The sequence below is a fragment of the Electrophorus electricus genome, chromosome 13 (genome assembly GCF_041902795.1).
Source record: "Electrophorus electricus isolate QZ-2024a chromosome 13, ASM4190279v1, whole genome shotgun sequence".
Classification (NCBI taxonomy): domain Eukaryota; kingdom Metazoa; phylum Chordata; class Actinopteri; order Gymnotiformes; family Gymnotidae; genus Electrophorus; species Electrophorus electricus.
The window spans coordinates 18363560-18378411 of record NC_137509.1 but is presented as its reverse complement, the minus strand read 5'-3'; the positions used below and the strand labels follow the sequence as shown (position 1 = coordinate 18378411).

Here is a 14852-nt window from a genome sequence, read left to right as displayed (position 1 = left end):
TGAAAGTGATGCAAAAAAAACTTACAGCATCTGCTATTCCCAGGTGCTAACAGATAGTTTTTTTTATTAATCACTGCACTTCACATTTGAGCATGTCAGCTTGAAAGTAAATTAAAGTGATGCAAGAAAAGCTTACAGCACCTGGTATTCCTAGGTAGGGTCCCACCTCAGTACTATTCAGGCCCAAACTTGCTTAGCTTCCAAGGTCAGATGAGATTGGGCGTTCTCAAGCTGGTGTGGCCGTAAGCCTTAAACACTTACTCAAATTGCCTAATCATAGCAAATATGATCAAAGACCAATCTGACAATTTTTTTTATTAATCCCTGCACTTGACATTCTAGAATGTTATCTTGAATGTAATTAAATGATGCAATAAAAGCTTACAATACGGAGCTGGTATACGGAGGCACTAATTATTCACTGCACTTCAAATTTGAACATGATAGCTTGAACATAAATTAAAGGGATGCAAACAATCTTACAGCACCTGCTATTCCCTGGTACTAAAATATTTCTATTTAATCTGTACACTTCACATACAAGCTTGTCAGTTGCAGATTAAAGTAAAGTGATGCAACAAAAACTTACAGCATCTGCTATTCCCAGGTGCTAACAGATAGTTTTTTTAATTAATCACTGCATTTCACATCCTAGCATGTCATCTTGACAGTTAATTAAAGTGATGCAAGAGAAGCTTACAGCATCTCGTAGTCCAATGTGCTAACATATAGTTTTTTGATGAATCACTGCACTTCACATTCAGGCATGTGAGTTGGAGAGTAAATGAAAGTGATGCAAAAAAAACTTACAGCATCTGCTATTCCCAGGTGCTAACAGATAGTTTGAGTTAATTATTCATTGCACTTCAAATTTGAACATGATAGCTTGAACATAAATTAAAGGGATGCAATACAATCTTACAGCACCTGCTATTCCCTGGTACTAAAATATTTCTATTTAATCTGTACACTTCACATACAAGCTTGTCAGTTGCAGATTAAAGTAAAGTGATGCAACAAAAACTTACAGCATCTGCTATTCCCAGGTGCTAACAGATAGTTTTTTTAATTAATCACTGCATTTCACATCTTAGCATGTCTTCTTGACAGTAAATTAAAGTGATGCAAGAGAAGCTTACAGCATCTCGTAGTCCAAGGTGCTAACAGATAGTTTTTTAATGAATCACTGCACTTCACATTCAGGCATGTTAGTTGGAGAGTAAATGAAAGTGATGCAAAAAAAAGTTACAGCATCGGCTATTCCCAGGTGCTAACAGATGGTTTTTTTTATTAATCACTGCACTTCACATTTGAGCATGTCAGCTTGAAAGTAAATTAAAGTGATGCAAGAAAAGCTTGCAGCACCTGGTATTCCTAGGTAGGGTCCCATCTCAGTACTATCCAGGCCCAAACTTGCTTAGCTTCCAAGATCAGATGAGCTTGGGCAGTCTCAAGCTGGTGTGGCCATAAGCCTCAAACACTTACTCAAATTGCCTAATCATAGCAAATATGATCAAAGACCAATCTGACAATTTTTTTAATTAATCCCTGCAATTGACATTCTAGAATGTTATCTTGAATGTAAATTAAATGATGCAATAAAAGCTTACAACATCTGGTATACGGAGGCACTAACAGACAGTTTTTTGATGAATCACTGCACTTCACATTCAGGCATGTGAGTTGGAGAGTAAATGAAAGTGATGCAAAAAAAACTTACAGCATCGACTATTCCCAGGTGCTAACAGATGGTTTTTTTTATTAATCACTGCACTTCACATTTGAGCATGTCAGCTTGAAAGTAAATTAAAGTGATGCAAGAAAAGCTTACAGCACCTGGTATTCCTAGGTAGGGTCCCACCTCAGTACTATCCAGGCCCAAACTTGCTTAGCTTCCAAGGTCAGATGAGATTGGGCATTCTCAAGCTGGTGTGGCCGTAAGCCTTAAACACTTACTCAAATTGCCTAATCACAGCAAATATGATCAAAGACCAATCTGACAATTTTTTTTTATTAATCCCTGCAATTGACATTCTAGAATGTTATCTTGAATGTAAATTAAATGATGCAATAAAAGCTTACAACATCTAGTATACGGAGGCACTAACAGACAGTTTTTTGATGAATCACTGCACTTCACATTCAGGCATGTGAGTTGGAGAGTAAATGAAAGTGATGCAAAAAAAACTTACAGCATCTGCTATTCCCAGGTGCTAACAGATAGTTTGAGTTAATTATTCACTGCACTTCAAATTTGAACATGATAGCTTGAACATAAATTAAAGGGATGCAATACAATCTTACAGCACCTGCTATTCCCTGGTACTAAAATATTTCTATTTAATCTGTACACTTCACATACAAGCTTGTCAGTTGCAGATTAAAGTAAAGTGATGCAACAAAAACTTACAGCATTTGCTATTCCCAGGTGCTAACAGATAGTTTTTTTAATTAATCACTGCACTTCACATCCTAGCATGTCATCTTGAAAGTAAATTAAAGTGATGCAAGAGAAGCTTACAGCATCTCGTAGTCCAAGGTGCTAACAGATAGATTTTTGAGGAATCACTGCACTTCACATTCAGGCATGTGAGTTGGAGAGTAAATGAAAGTGATGCAAAAAAAACTTACAGCATCTGCTATTCCCAGGTGCTAACAGATAGTTTTTTTTATTAATCACTGCACTTCACATTTGAGCATGTCAGCTTGAAAGTAAATTAAAGTGATGCAAGAAAAGCTTACAGCACCTGGTATTCCTAGGTAGGGTCCCACCTCAGTACTATTCAGGCCCAAACTTGCTTAGCTTCCAAGGTCAGATGAGATTGGGCGTTCTCAAGATGGTGTGGCCGTAAGCCTTAAACACTTACTCAAATTGCCTAATCATAGCAAATATGATCAAAGACCAATCTGACAATTTTTTTTATTAATCCCTGCACTTGACATTCTAGAATGTTATCTTGAATGTAATTAAATGATGCAATAAAAGCTTACAATACGGAGCTGGTATACGGAGGCACTAATTATTCACTGCACTTCAAATTTGAACATGATAGCTTGAACATAAATTAAAGGGATGCAAACAATCTTACAGCACCTGCTATTCCCTGGTACTAAAATATTTCTATTTAATCTGTACACTTCACATACAAGCTTGTCAGTTGCAGATTAAAGTAAAGTGATGCAACAAAAACTTACAGCATCTGCTATTCCCAGGTGCTAACAGATAGTTTTTTTAATTAATCACTGCATTTCACATCCTAGCATGTCATCTTGACAGTTAATTAAAGTGATGCAAGAGAAGCTTACAGCATCTCGTAGTCCAATGTGCTAACATATAGTTTTTTGATGAATCACTGCACTTCACATTCAGGCATGTGAGTTGGAGAGTAAATGAAAGTGATGCAAAAAAAACTTACAGCATCTGCTATTCCCAGGTGCTAACAGATAGTTTGAGTTAATTATTCATTGCACTTCAAATTTGAACATGATAGCTTGAACATAAATTAAAGGGATGCAATACAATCTTACAGCACCTGCTATTCCCTGGTACTAAAATATTTCTATTTAATCTGTACACTTCACATACAAGCTTGTCAGTTGCAGATTAAAGTAAAGTGATGCAACAAAAACTTACAGCATTTGCTATTCCCAGGTGCTAACAGATAGTTTTTTTAATTAATCACTGCACTTCACATCCTAGCATGTCATCTTGAAAGTAAACTAAAGTGATGCAAGAGAAGCTTACAGCATCTCGTAGTCCAAGGTGCTAACAGATAGATTTTTGAGGAATCACTGCACTTCACATTCAGGCATGTGAGTTGGAGAGTAAATGAAAGTGATGCAAAAAAAACTTACAGCATCTGCTATTCCCAGGTGCTAACAGATAGTTTTTTTTATTAATCACTGCACTTCACATTTGAGCATGTCAGCTTGAAAGTAAATTAAAGTGATGCAAGAAAAGCTTACAGCACCTGGTATTCCTAGGTAGGGTCCCACCTCAGTACTATTCAGGCCCAAACTTGCTTAGCTTCCAAGGTCAGATGAGATTGGGCGTTCTCAAGCTGGTGTGGCCGTAAGCCGTAAACACTTACTCAAATTGCCTAATCATAGCAAATATGATCAAAGACCAATCTGACAATTTTTTTTATTAATCCCTGCACTTGACATTCTAGAATGTTATCTTGAATGTAATTAAATGATGCAATAAAAGCTTACAATACGGAGCTGGTATACGGAGGCACTAATTATTCACTGCACTTCAAATTTGAACATGATAGCTTGAACATAAATTAAAGGGATGCAAACAATCTTACAGCACCTGCTATTCCCTGGTACTAAAATATTTCTATTTAATCTGTACACTTCACATACAAGCTTGTCAGTTGCAGATTAAAGTAAAGTGATGCAACAAAAACTTACAGCATCTGCTATTCCCAGGTGCTAACAGATAGTTTTTTTAATTAATCACTGCATTTCACATCTTAGCATGTCTTCTTGACAGTAAATTAAAGTGATGCAAGAGAAGCTTACAGCATCTCGTAGTCCAAGGTGCTAACAGATAGTTTTTTAATGAATCACTGCACTTCACATTCAGGCATGTTAGTTGGAGAGTAAATGAAAGTGATGCAAAAAAAAGTTACAGCATCGGCTATTCCCAGGTGCTAACAGATGGTTTTTTTTATTAATCACTGCACTTCACATTTGAGCATGTCAGCTTGAAAGTAAATTAAAGTGATGCAAGAAAAGCTTGCAGCACCTGGTATTCCTAGGTAGGGTCCCATCTCAGTACTATCCAGGCCCAAACTTGCTTAGCTTCCAAGATCAGATGAGCTTGGGCATTCTCAAGCTGGTGTGGCCATAAGCCTCAAACACTTACTCAAATTGCCTAATCATAGCAAATATGATCAAAGACCAATCTGACAATTTTTTTAATTAATCCCTGCAATTGACATTCTAGAATGTTATCTTGAATTTAAATTAAATGATGCAATAAAAGCTTACAACATCTGGTATACGGAGGCACTAACAGACAGTTTTTTGATGAATCACTGCACTTCACATTCAGGCATGTGAGTTGGAGAGTAAATGAAAGTGATGCAAAAAAAACTTACAGCATCTGCTATTCCCAGGTGCTAACAGATAGTTTGAGTTAATTATTCACTGCACTTCAAATTTGAACATGATAGCTTGAACATAAATTAAAGGGATGCAATACAATCTTACAGCACCTGCTATTCCCTGGTACTAAAATATTTCTATTTAATCTGTACACTTCACATACAAGCTTGTCAGTTGCAGACTAAAGTAAAGTGATGCAACAAAAACTTACAGCATCTGCTATTCCCAGGTGCTAACAGATAGTTTTTTTAATTAATCACTACATTTCACATCCTAGCATGTCATCTTGACAGTTAATTAAAGTGATGCAAGAGAAGCTTACAGCATCTCGTAGTCCAATGTGCTAACATATAGTTTTTTGATGAATCACTGCACTTCACATTCAGGCATGTGAGTTGGAGAGTAAATGAAAGTGATGCAAAAAAAACTTACAGCATCTGCTATTCCCAGGTGCTAACAGATAGTTTGAGTTAATTATTCACTGCACTTCAAATTTGAACATGATAGCTTGAACATAAATTAAAGGGATGCAATACAATCTTACAGCACCTGCTATTCCCTGGTACTAAAATATTTCTATTTAATCTGTACACTTCACATACAAGCTTGTCAGTTGCAGATTAAAGTAAAGTGATGCAACAAAAACTTACAGCATTTGCTATTCCCAGGTGCTAACAGATAGTTTTTTTAATTAATCACTGCACTTCACATCCTAGCATGTCATCTTGAAAGTAAACTAAAGTGATGCAAGAGAAGCTTACAGCATCTCGTAGTCCAAGGTGCTAACAGATAGATTTTTGAGGAATCACTGCACTTCACATTCAGGCATGTGAGTTGGAGAGTAAATGAAAGTGATGCAAAAAAAACTTACAGCATCTGCTATTCCCAGGTGCTAACAGATAGTTTTTTTAATTAATCACTGCATTTCACATCCTAGCATGTCATCTTGACAGTTAATTAAAGTGATGCAAGAGAAGCTTACAGCATCTCGTAGTCCAATGTGCTAACATATAGTTTTTTGATGAATCACTGCACTTCACATTCAGGCATGTGAGTTGGAGAGTAAATGAAAGTGATGCAATAAAAACTTACAGCATCTGCTATTCCCAGGTGCTAACAGATAGTTTGAGTTAATTATTCATTGCACTTCAAATTTGAACATGATAGCTTGAACATAAATTAAAGGGATGCAATACAATCTTACAGCACCTGCTATTCCCTGGTACTAAAATATTTCTATTTAATCTGTACACTTCACATACAAGCTTGTCAGTTGCAGATTAAAGTAAAGTGATGCAACAAAAACTTACAGCATCTGCTATTCCCAGGTGCTAACAGATAGTTTTTTTAATTAATCACTGCACTTCACATCCTAGCATGTCATCTTGAAAGTAAATTAAAGTGATGCAAGAGAAGCTTACAGCATCTCGTAGTCGAAGGTGCTAACAGATAGATTTTTGAGGAATTACTGCACTTCACATTCAGGCATGTGAGTTGGAGAGTAAATGAAAGTGATGCAAAAAAAACTTACAGCATCTGCTATTCCCAGGTGCTAACAGATAGTTTGAGTTAATTATTCACTGCACTTCAAATTTGAACATGATAGCTTGAACATAAATTAAAGGGATGCAATACAATCTTACAGCACCTGCTATTCCCTGGTACTAAAATATTTCTATTTAATCTGTACACTTCACATACAAGCTTGTCAGTTGCAGATTAAAGTAAAGTGATGCAACAAAAACTTACAGCATCTGCTATTCCCAGGTGCTAACAGATAGTTTTTTTAATTAATCACTGCATTTCACATCCTAGCATGTCATCTTGACAGTTAATTAAAGTGATGCAAGAGAAGCTTACAGCATCTCGTAGTCCAATGTGCTAACATATAGTTTTTTGATGAATCACTGCACATCACATTCAGGCATGTGAGTTGGAGAGTAAATGAAAGTGATGCAAAAAAAACTTACAGCATCTGCTATTCCCAGGTGCTAACAGATAGTTTTTTTAATTAATCACTGCATTTCACATCCTAGCATGTCATCTTGACAGTTAATTAAAGTGATGCAAGAGAAGCTTACAGCATCTCGTAGTCCAAGGTGCTAACAGATAGTTTTTTTAATGAATCACTGCACTTCACATTCAGGCATGTGAGTTGGAGAGTAAATGAAAGTGATGCAAAAAAAAGTTACAGCATCGGCTATTCCCAGGTGCTAACAGATGGTTTTTTTTATTAATCACTGCACTTCACATTTGAGCATGTCAGCTTGAAAGTAAATTAAAGTGATGCAAGAAAAGCTTACAGCACCTGGTATTCCTAGGTAGGGTCCCACCTCAGTACTATTCAGGCCCAAACTTGCTTACCTTCCAAGGTCAGATGAGATTGGGCGTTCTCAAGCTGGTGTGGCCGTAAGCCTTAAACACTTACTCAAATTGCCTAATCATAGCAAATATGATCAAAGACCAATCTGACAATTTTTTTTATTAATCCCTGCACTTGACATTCTAGAATGTTATCTTGAATGTAATTAAATGATGCAATAAAAGCTTACAATACGGAGCTGGTATACGGAGGCACTAATTATTCACTGCACTTCAAATTTGAACATGATAGCTTGAACATAAATTAAAGGGATGCAAACAATCTTACAGCACCTGCTATTCCCTGGTACTAAAATATTCTATTTAATCTGTACACTTCACATACAAGCTTGTCAGTTGCAGATTAAAGTAAAGTGATGCAACAAAAACTTACAGCATCTGCTATTCCCAGGTGCTAACAGATAGTTTTTTTAATTAATCACTGCATTTCACATCCTAGCATGTCATCTTGACAGTTAATTAAAGTGATGCAAGAGAAGCTTACAGCATCTCGTAGTCCAATGTGCTAACATATAGTTTTTTGATGAATCACTGCACTTCACATTCAGGCATGTGAGTTGGAGAGTAAATGAAAGTGATGCAAAAAAAACTTACAGCATCTGCTATTCCCAGGTGCTAACAGATAGTTTGAGTTAATTATTCATTGCACTTCAAATTTGAACATGATAGCTTGAACATAAATTAAAGGGATGCAATACAATCTTACAGCACCTGCTATTCCCTGGTACTAAAATATTTCTATTTAATCTGTACACTTCACATACAAGCTTGTCAGTTGCAGATTAAAGTAAAGTGATGCAACAAAAACTTACAGCATCTGCTATTCCCAGGTGCTAACAGATAGTTTTTTTAATTAATCACTGCATTTCACATCTTAGCATGTCATCTTGACAGTAAATTAAAGTGATGCAAGAGAAGCTTACAGCATCTCGTAGTCCAAGGTGCTAACATATAGTTTTTTTAATGAATCACTGCACTTCACATTCAGGCATGTGAGTTGGAGAGTAAATGAAAGTGATGCAAAAAAAAGTTACAGCATCGGCTATTCCCAGGTGCTAACAGATGGTTTTTTTTATTAATCACTGCACTTCACATTTGAGCATGTCAGCTTGAAAGTAAATTAAAGTGATGCAAGAAAAGCTTGCAGCACCTGGTATTCCTAGGTAGGGTCCCATCTCAGTACTATCCAGGCCCAAACTTGCTTAGCTTCCAAGATCAGATGAGCTTGGGCATTCTCAAGCTGGTGTGGCCATAAGCCTCAAACCCTTACTCAAATTGCCTAATCATAGCAAATATGATCAAAGACCAATCTGACAATTTTTTTTATTAATCCCTGCAATTGACATTCTAGAATGTTATCTTGAATGTAAATTAAATGATGCAATAAAAGCTTACAACATCTGGTATACGGAGGCACTAACAGACAGTTTTTTGATGAATCACTGCACTTCACATTCAGGCATGTGAGTTGGAGAGTAAATGAAAGTGATGCAAAAAAAACTTACAGCATCGACTATTCCCAGGTGCTAACAGATGGTTTTTTTTATTAATCACTGCACTTCACATTTGAGCATGTCAGCTTGAAAGTAAATTAAAGTGATGCAAGAAAAGCTTACAGCACCTGGTATTCCTAGGTAGGGTCCCACCTCAGTACTATCCAGGCCCAAACTTGCTTAGCTTCCAAGGTCAGATGAGATTGGGCATTCTCAAGCTGGTGTGGCCATAAGCCTTAAACACTTACTCAAATTGCCTAATCATAGCAAATATGATCAAAGACCAATCTGACAATTTTTTTATTAATCCCTGCAATTGACATTCTAGAATGTTATCTTGAATGTAAATTAAATGATGCAATAAAAGCTTACAACATCTGCTATACGGAGGCACTAACAGACAGTTTTTTGATGAATCACTGCACTTCACATTCAGGCATGTGAGTTGGAGAGTAAATGAAAGTGATGCAAAAAAAACTTACAGCATCTGCTATTCCCAGGTGCTAACAGATAGTTTGAGTTAATTATTCACTGCACTTCAAATTTGAACATGATAGCTTGAACATAAATTAAAGGGATGCAATACAATCTTACAGCACCTGCTATTCCCTGGTACTAAAATATTTCTATTTAATCTGTACACTTCACATACAAGCTTGTCAGTTGCAGACTAAAGTAAAGTGATGCAACAAAAACTTACAGCATCTGCTATTCCCAGGTGCTAACAGATAGTTTTTTTAATTAATCACTGCATTTCACATCTTAGCATGTCATCTTGACAGTCAATTAAAGTGATGCAAGAGAAGCTTACAGCATCTCATAGTCCAATGTGCTAACATATAGTTTTTTGATGAATCACTGCACTTCACATTCAGGCATGTGAGTTGGAGAGTAAATGAAAGTGATGCAAAAAAAACTTACAGCATCTGCTATTCCCAGGTGCTAACAGATAGTTTGAGTTAATTATTCACTGCACTTCAAATTTGAACATGATAGCTTGAACATAAATTAAAGGGATGCAATACAATCTTACAGCACCTGCTATTCCCTGGTACTAAAATATTTCTATTTAATCTGTACACTTCACATACAAGCTTGTCAGTTGCAGATTAAAGTAAAGTGATGCAACAAAAACTTACAGCATCTGCTATTCCCAGGTGCTAACAGATAGTTTTTTTAATTAATCACTGCATTTCACATCCTAGCATGTCATCTTGACAGTAAATTAAAGTGATGCAAGAGAAGCTTACAGCATCTCGTAGTCCAAGGTGCTAACATATAGTTTTTTGATGAATCACTGCACTTCACATTCAGGCATGTGAGTTGGAGAGTAAATGAAAGTGATGCAAAAAAAACTTACAGCATCTGCTATTCCCAGGTGCTAACAGATAGTTTGAGTTAATTATTCACTGCACTTCAAATTTGAACATGATAGCTTGAACATAAATTAAAGGGATGCAATACAATCTTACAGCACCTGCTATTCCCTGGTACTAAAATATTTCTATTTAATCTGTACACTTCACATACAAGCTTGTCAGTTGCAGACTAAAGTAAAGTGATGCAACAAAAACTTACAGCATCTGCTATTCCCAGGTGCTAACAGATAGTTTTTTTAATTAATCACTGCATTTCACATCCTAGCATGTCATCTTGACAGTAAATTAAAGTGATGCAAGAGAAGCTTACAGCATCTCGTAGTCCAAGGTGCTAACATATAGTTTTTTGATGAATCACTGCACTTCACATTCAGGCATGTGAGTTGGAGAGTAAATGAAAGTGATGCAAAAAAAACTTACAGCATCTGCTATTCCCAGGTGCTAACAGATAGTTTGAGTTAATTATTCCCTGCACTTCAAATTTGAACATGATAGCTTGAACATAAATTAAAGGGATGCAATACAATCTTACAGCACCTGCTATTCCCTGGTACTAAAATATTTCTATTTAATCTCTACACTTCACATACAAGCTTGTCAGTTGCAGATTAAAGTAAAGTGATGCAACAAAAACTTACAGCATTTGCTATTCCCAGGTGCTAACAGATAGTTTTTTTAATTAATCACTGCACTTCACATCCTAGCATGTCATCTTGAAAGTAAATTAAAGTGATGCAAGAGAAGCTTACAGCATCTCGTAGTCCAAGGTGCTAACAGATAGTTTTTTTTATTAATCACTGCACTTCACATTTGAGCATGTCAGCTTGAAAGTAAATTAAAGTGATGCAAGAAAAGCTTACAGCATCTGCTATTCCCAGGTGCTAACAGATAGTTTTTTTTATTAATCACTGCACTTCACATTTGAGCATGTCAGCTTGAAAGTAAATTAAAGTGATGCAAGAAAAGCTTACAGCACCTGGTATTCCTAGGTAGGGTCCCACCTCAGTACTATTCAGGCCCAAACTTGCTTAGCTTCCAAGGTCAGATGAGATTGGGCGTTCTCAAGCTGGTGTGGCCGTAAGCCTTAAACACTTACTCAAATTGCCTAATCATAGCAAATATGATCAAAGACCAATCTGACAATTTTTTTTATTAATCCCTGCACTTGACATTCTAGAATGTTATCTTGAATGTAATTAAATGATGCAATAAAAGCTTACAATACGGAGCTGGTATACGGAGGCACTAATTATTCACTGCACTTCAAATATGAGCATGTCAGCAAATTAAAGTGATGCAAGAAAGGCTTACAGCACCTGGTATTCCTAGGTAGGGTCCACCTCAGTACTATCCAGGCCCAAACTTGCTTAGCTTCCAAGGTCAGATGAGATTGGGCATTCTCAAGCTGGTGTGGCCGTAAGCCTTAAACACTTACTCAAATTGCCTAATCACAGCAAATATGATCAAAGACCAATCTGACAATTTTTTTTATTAATCCCTGCAATTGACATTCTAGAATGTTATCTTGAATGTAAATTAAATGATGCAATAAAAGCTTACAACATCTAGTATACGGAGGCACTAACAGACAGTTTTTTGATGAATCACTGCACTTCACATTCAGGCATGTGAGTTGGAGAGTAAATGAAAGTGATGCAAAAAAAACTTACAGCATCTGCTATTCCCAGGTGCTAACAGATAGTTTGAGTTAATTATTCACTGCACTTCAAATTTGAACATGATAGCTTGAACATAAATTAAAGGGATGCAATACAATCTTACAGCACCTGCTATTCCCTGGTACTAAAATATTTCTATTTAATCTGTACACTTCACATACAAGCTTGTCAGTTGCAGACTAAAGTAAAGTGATGCAACAAAAACTTACAGCATCTGCTATTCCCAGGTGCTAACAGATAGTTTTTTTAATTAATCACTGCATTTCACATCTTAGCATGTCATCTTGACAGTCAATTAAAGTGATGCAAGAGAAGCTTACAGCATCTCATAGTCCAATGTGCTAACATATAGTTTTTTGATGAATCACTGCACTTCACATTCAGGCATGTGAGTTGGAGAGTAAATGAAAGTGATGCAAAAAAAACTTACAGCATCTGCTATTCCCAGGTGCTAACAGATAGTTTGAGTTAATTATTCACTGCACTTCAAATTTGAACATGATAGCTTGAACATAAATTAAAGGGATGCAATACAATCTTACAGCACCTGCTATTCCCTGGTACTAAAATATTTCTATTTAATCTGTACACTTCACATACAAGCTTGTCAGTTGCAGATTAAAGTAAAGTGATGCAACAAAAACTTACAGCATCTGCTATTCCCAGGTGCTAACAGATAGTTTTTTTAATTAATCACTGCATTTCACATCCTAGCATGTCATCTTGACAGTAAATTAAAGTGATGCAAGAGAAGCTTACAGCATCTCGTAGTCCAAGGTGCTAACATATAGTTTTTTGATGAATCACTGCACTTCACATTCAGGCATGTGAGTTGGAGAGTAAATGAAAGTGATGCAAAAAAAACTTACAGCATCTGCTATTCCCAGGTGCTAACAGATAGTTTGAGTTAATTATTCACTGCACTTCAAATTTGAACATGATAGCTTGAACATAAATTAAAGGGATGCAATACAATCTTACAGCACCTGCTATTCCCTGGTACTAAAATATTTCTATTTAATCTGTACACTTCACATACAAGCTTGTCAGTTGCAGACTAAAGTAAAGTGATGCAACAAAAACTTACAGCATCTGCTATTCCCAGGTGCTAACAGATAGTTTTTTTAATTAATCACTGCATTTCACATCCTAGCATGTCATCTTGACAGTAAATTAAAGTGATGCAAGAGAAGCTTACAGCATCTCGTAGTCCAAGGTGCTAACATATAGTTTTTTGATGAATCACTGCACTTCACATTCAGGCATGTGAGTTGGAGAGTAAATGAAAGTGATGCAAAAAAAACTTACAGCATCTGCTATTCCCAGGTGCTAACAGATAGTTTGAGTTAATTATTCCCTGCACTTCAAATTTGAACATGATAGCTTGAACATAAATTAAAGGGATGCAATACAATCTTACAGCACCTGCTATTCCCTGGTACTAAAATATTTCTATTTAATCTCTACACTTCACATACAAGCTTGTCAGTTGCAGATTAAAGTAAAGTGATGCAACAAAAACTTACAGCATTTGCTATTCCCAGGTGCTAACAGATAGTTTTTTTAATTAATCACTGCACTTCACATCCTAGCATGTCATCTTGAAAGTAAATTAAAGTGATGCAAGAGAAGCTTACAGCATCTCGTAGTCCAAGGTGCTAACAGATAGTTTTTTTTATTAATCACTGCACTTCACATTTGAGCATGTCAGCTTGAAAGTAAATTAAAGTGATGCAAGAAAAGCTTACAGCATCTGCTATTCCCAGGTGCTAACAGATAGTTTTTTTTATTAATCACTGCACTTCACATTTGAGCATGTCAGCTTGAAAGTAAATTAAAGTGATGCAAGAAAAGCTTACAGCACCTGGTATTCCTAGGTAGGGTCCCACCTCAGTACTATTCAGGCCCAAACTTGCTTAGCTTCCAAGGTCAGATGAGATTGGGCGTTCTCAAGCTGGTGTGGCCGTAAACCTTAAACGCTTACTCAAATTGCCTAATCATAGCAAATATGATCAAAGACCAATCTGACAATTTTTTTTATTAATCCCTGCACTTGACATTCTAGAATGTTATCTTGAATGTAATTAAATGATGCAATAAAAGCTTACAATACGGAGCTGGTATACGGAGGCACTAATTATTCACTGCACTTCAAATTTGAACATGATAGCTTGAACATAAATTAAAGGGATGCAATACAATCTTACAGCACCTGCTATTCCCTGGTACTAAAATATTTCTATTTAATCTGTACACTTCACATACAAGCTTGTCAGTTGCAGATTAAAGTAAAGTGATGCAACAAAAACTTACAGCATCTGCTATTCCCAGGTGCTAACAGATAGTTTTTTTAATTAATCACTGCATTTCACATCTTAGCATGTCATCTTGACAGTAAATTAAAGTGATGCAAGAGAAGCTTACAGCATCTCATAGTCCAAGGTGCTAACAGATAGTTTTTTTAATGAATCACTGCACTTCACATTCAGGCATGTGAGTTGGAGAGTAAATGAAAGTGATGCAAAAAAAAGTTACAGCATCGGCTATTCCCAGGTGCTAACAGATGGTTTTTTTTATTAATCACTGCACTTCACATTTGAGCATGTCAGCTTGAAAGTAAATTAAAGTGATGCAAGAAAAGCTTGCAGCACCTGGTATTCCTAGGTAGGGTCCCATCTCAGTACTATCCAGGCCCAAACTTGCTTAGCTTCCAAGATCAGATGAGCTTGGGCATTCTCAAGCTGGTGTGGGCATAAGCCTCAAACCCTTACTCAAATTGCCTAATCATAGCAAATATGATC

General features: G+C 36.4%; 13 pseudogenes; all 13 read right to left on the bottom strand.

Annotated features, from left to right (window-relative positions):
• Nucleotides 1–129: 129 nt before the first annotated feature.
• LOC145644847 (5S ribosomal RNA) lies at nucleotides 130–248 on the bottom strand (annotated as a pseudogene).
• Nucleotides 249–1353: 1105 nt separating this feature from the next.
• LOC145643814 (5S ribosomal RNA) lies at nucleotides 1354–1472 on the bottom strand (annotated as a pseudogene).
• Nucleotides 1473–1824: 352 nt separating this feature from the next.
• LOC145647340 (5S ribosomal RNA) lies at nucleotides 1825–1943 on the bottom strand (annotated as a pseudogene).
• A 792-nt stretch (nucleotides 1944–2735) lies between these two features.
• On the bottom strand, nucleotides 2736–2854 carry LOC145647541 (5S ribosomal RNA; annotated as a pseudogene).
• Nucleotides 2855–3959: 1105 nt separating this feature from the next.
• On the bottom strand, nucleotides 3960–4078 carry LOC145644836 (5S ribosomal RNA; annotated as a pseudogene).
• Nucleotides 4079–4744: 666 nt separating this feature from the next.
• Nucleotides 4745–4863, bottom strand: LOC145650651 (5S ribosomal RNA; annotated as a pseudogene).
• A 2551-nt stretch (nucleotides 4864–7414) lies between these two features.
• On the bottom strand, nucleotides 7415–7533 carry LOC145647901 (5S ribosomal RNA; annotated as a pseudogene).
• Nucleotides 7534–8638: 1105 nt separating this feature from the next.
• Nucleotides 8639–8757, bottom strand: LOC145650650 (5S ribosomal RNA; annotated as a pseudogene).
• A 352-nt stretch (nucleotides 8758–9109) lies between these two features.
• LOC145648290 (5S ribosomal RNA) lies at nucleotides 9110–9228 on the bottom strand (annotated as a pseudogene).
• A 2108-nt stretch (nucleotides 9229–11336) lies between these two features.
• On the bottom strand, nucleotides 11337–11455 carry LOC145644825 (5S ribosomal RNA; annotated as a pseudogene).
• Nucleotides 11456–11676: 221 nt separating this feature from the next.
• LOC145649675 (5S ribosomal RNA) lies at nucleotides 11677–11794 on the bottom strand (annotated as a pseudogene).
• A 2109-nt stretch (nucleotides 11795–13903) lies between these two features.
• Nucleotides 13904–14022, bottom strand: LOC145647458 (5S ribosomal RNA; annotated as a pseudogene).
• A 668-nt stretch (nucleotides 14023–14690) lies between these two features.
• On the bottom strand, nucleotides 14691–14809 carry LOC145644623 (5S ribosomal RNA; annotated as a pseudogene).
• Nucleotides 14810–14852: the final 43 nt, after the last annotated feature.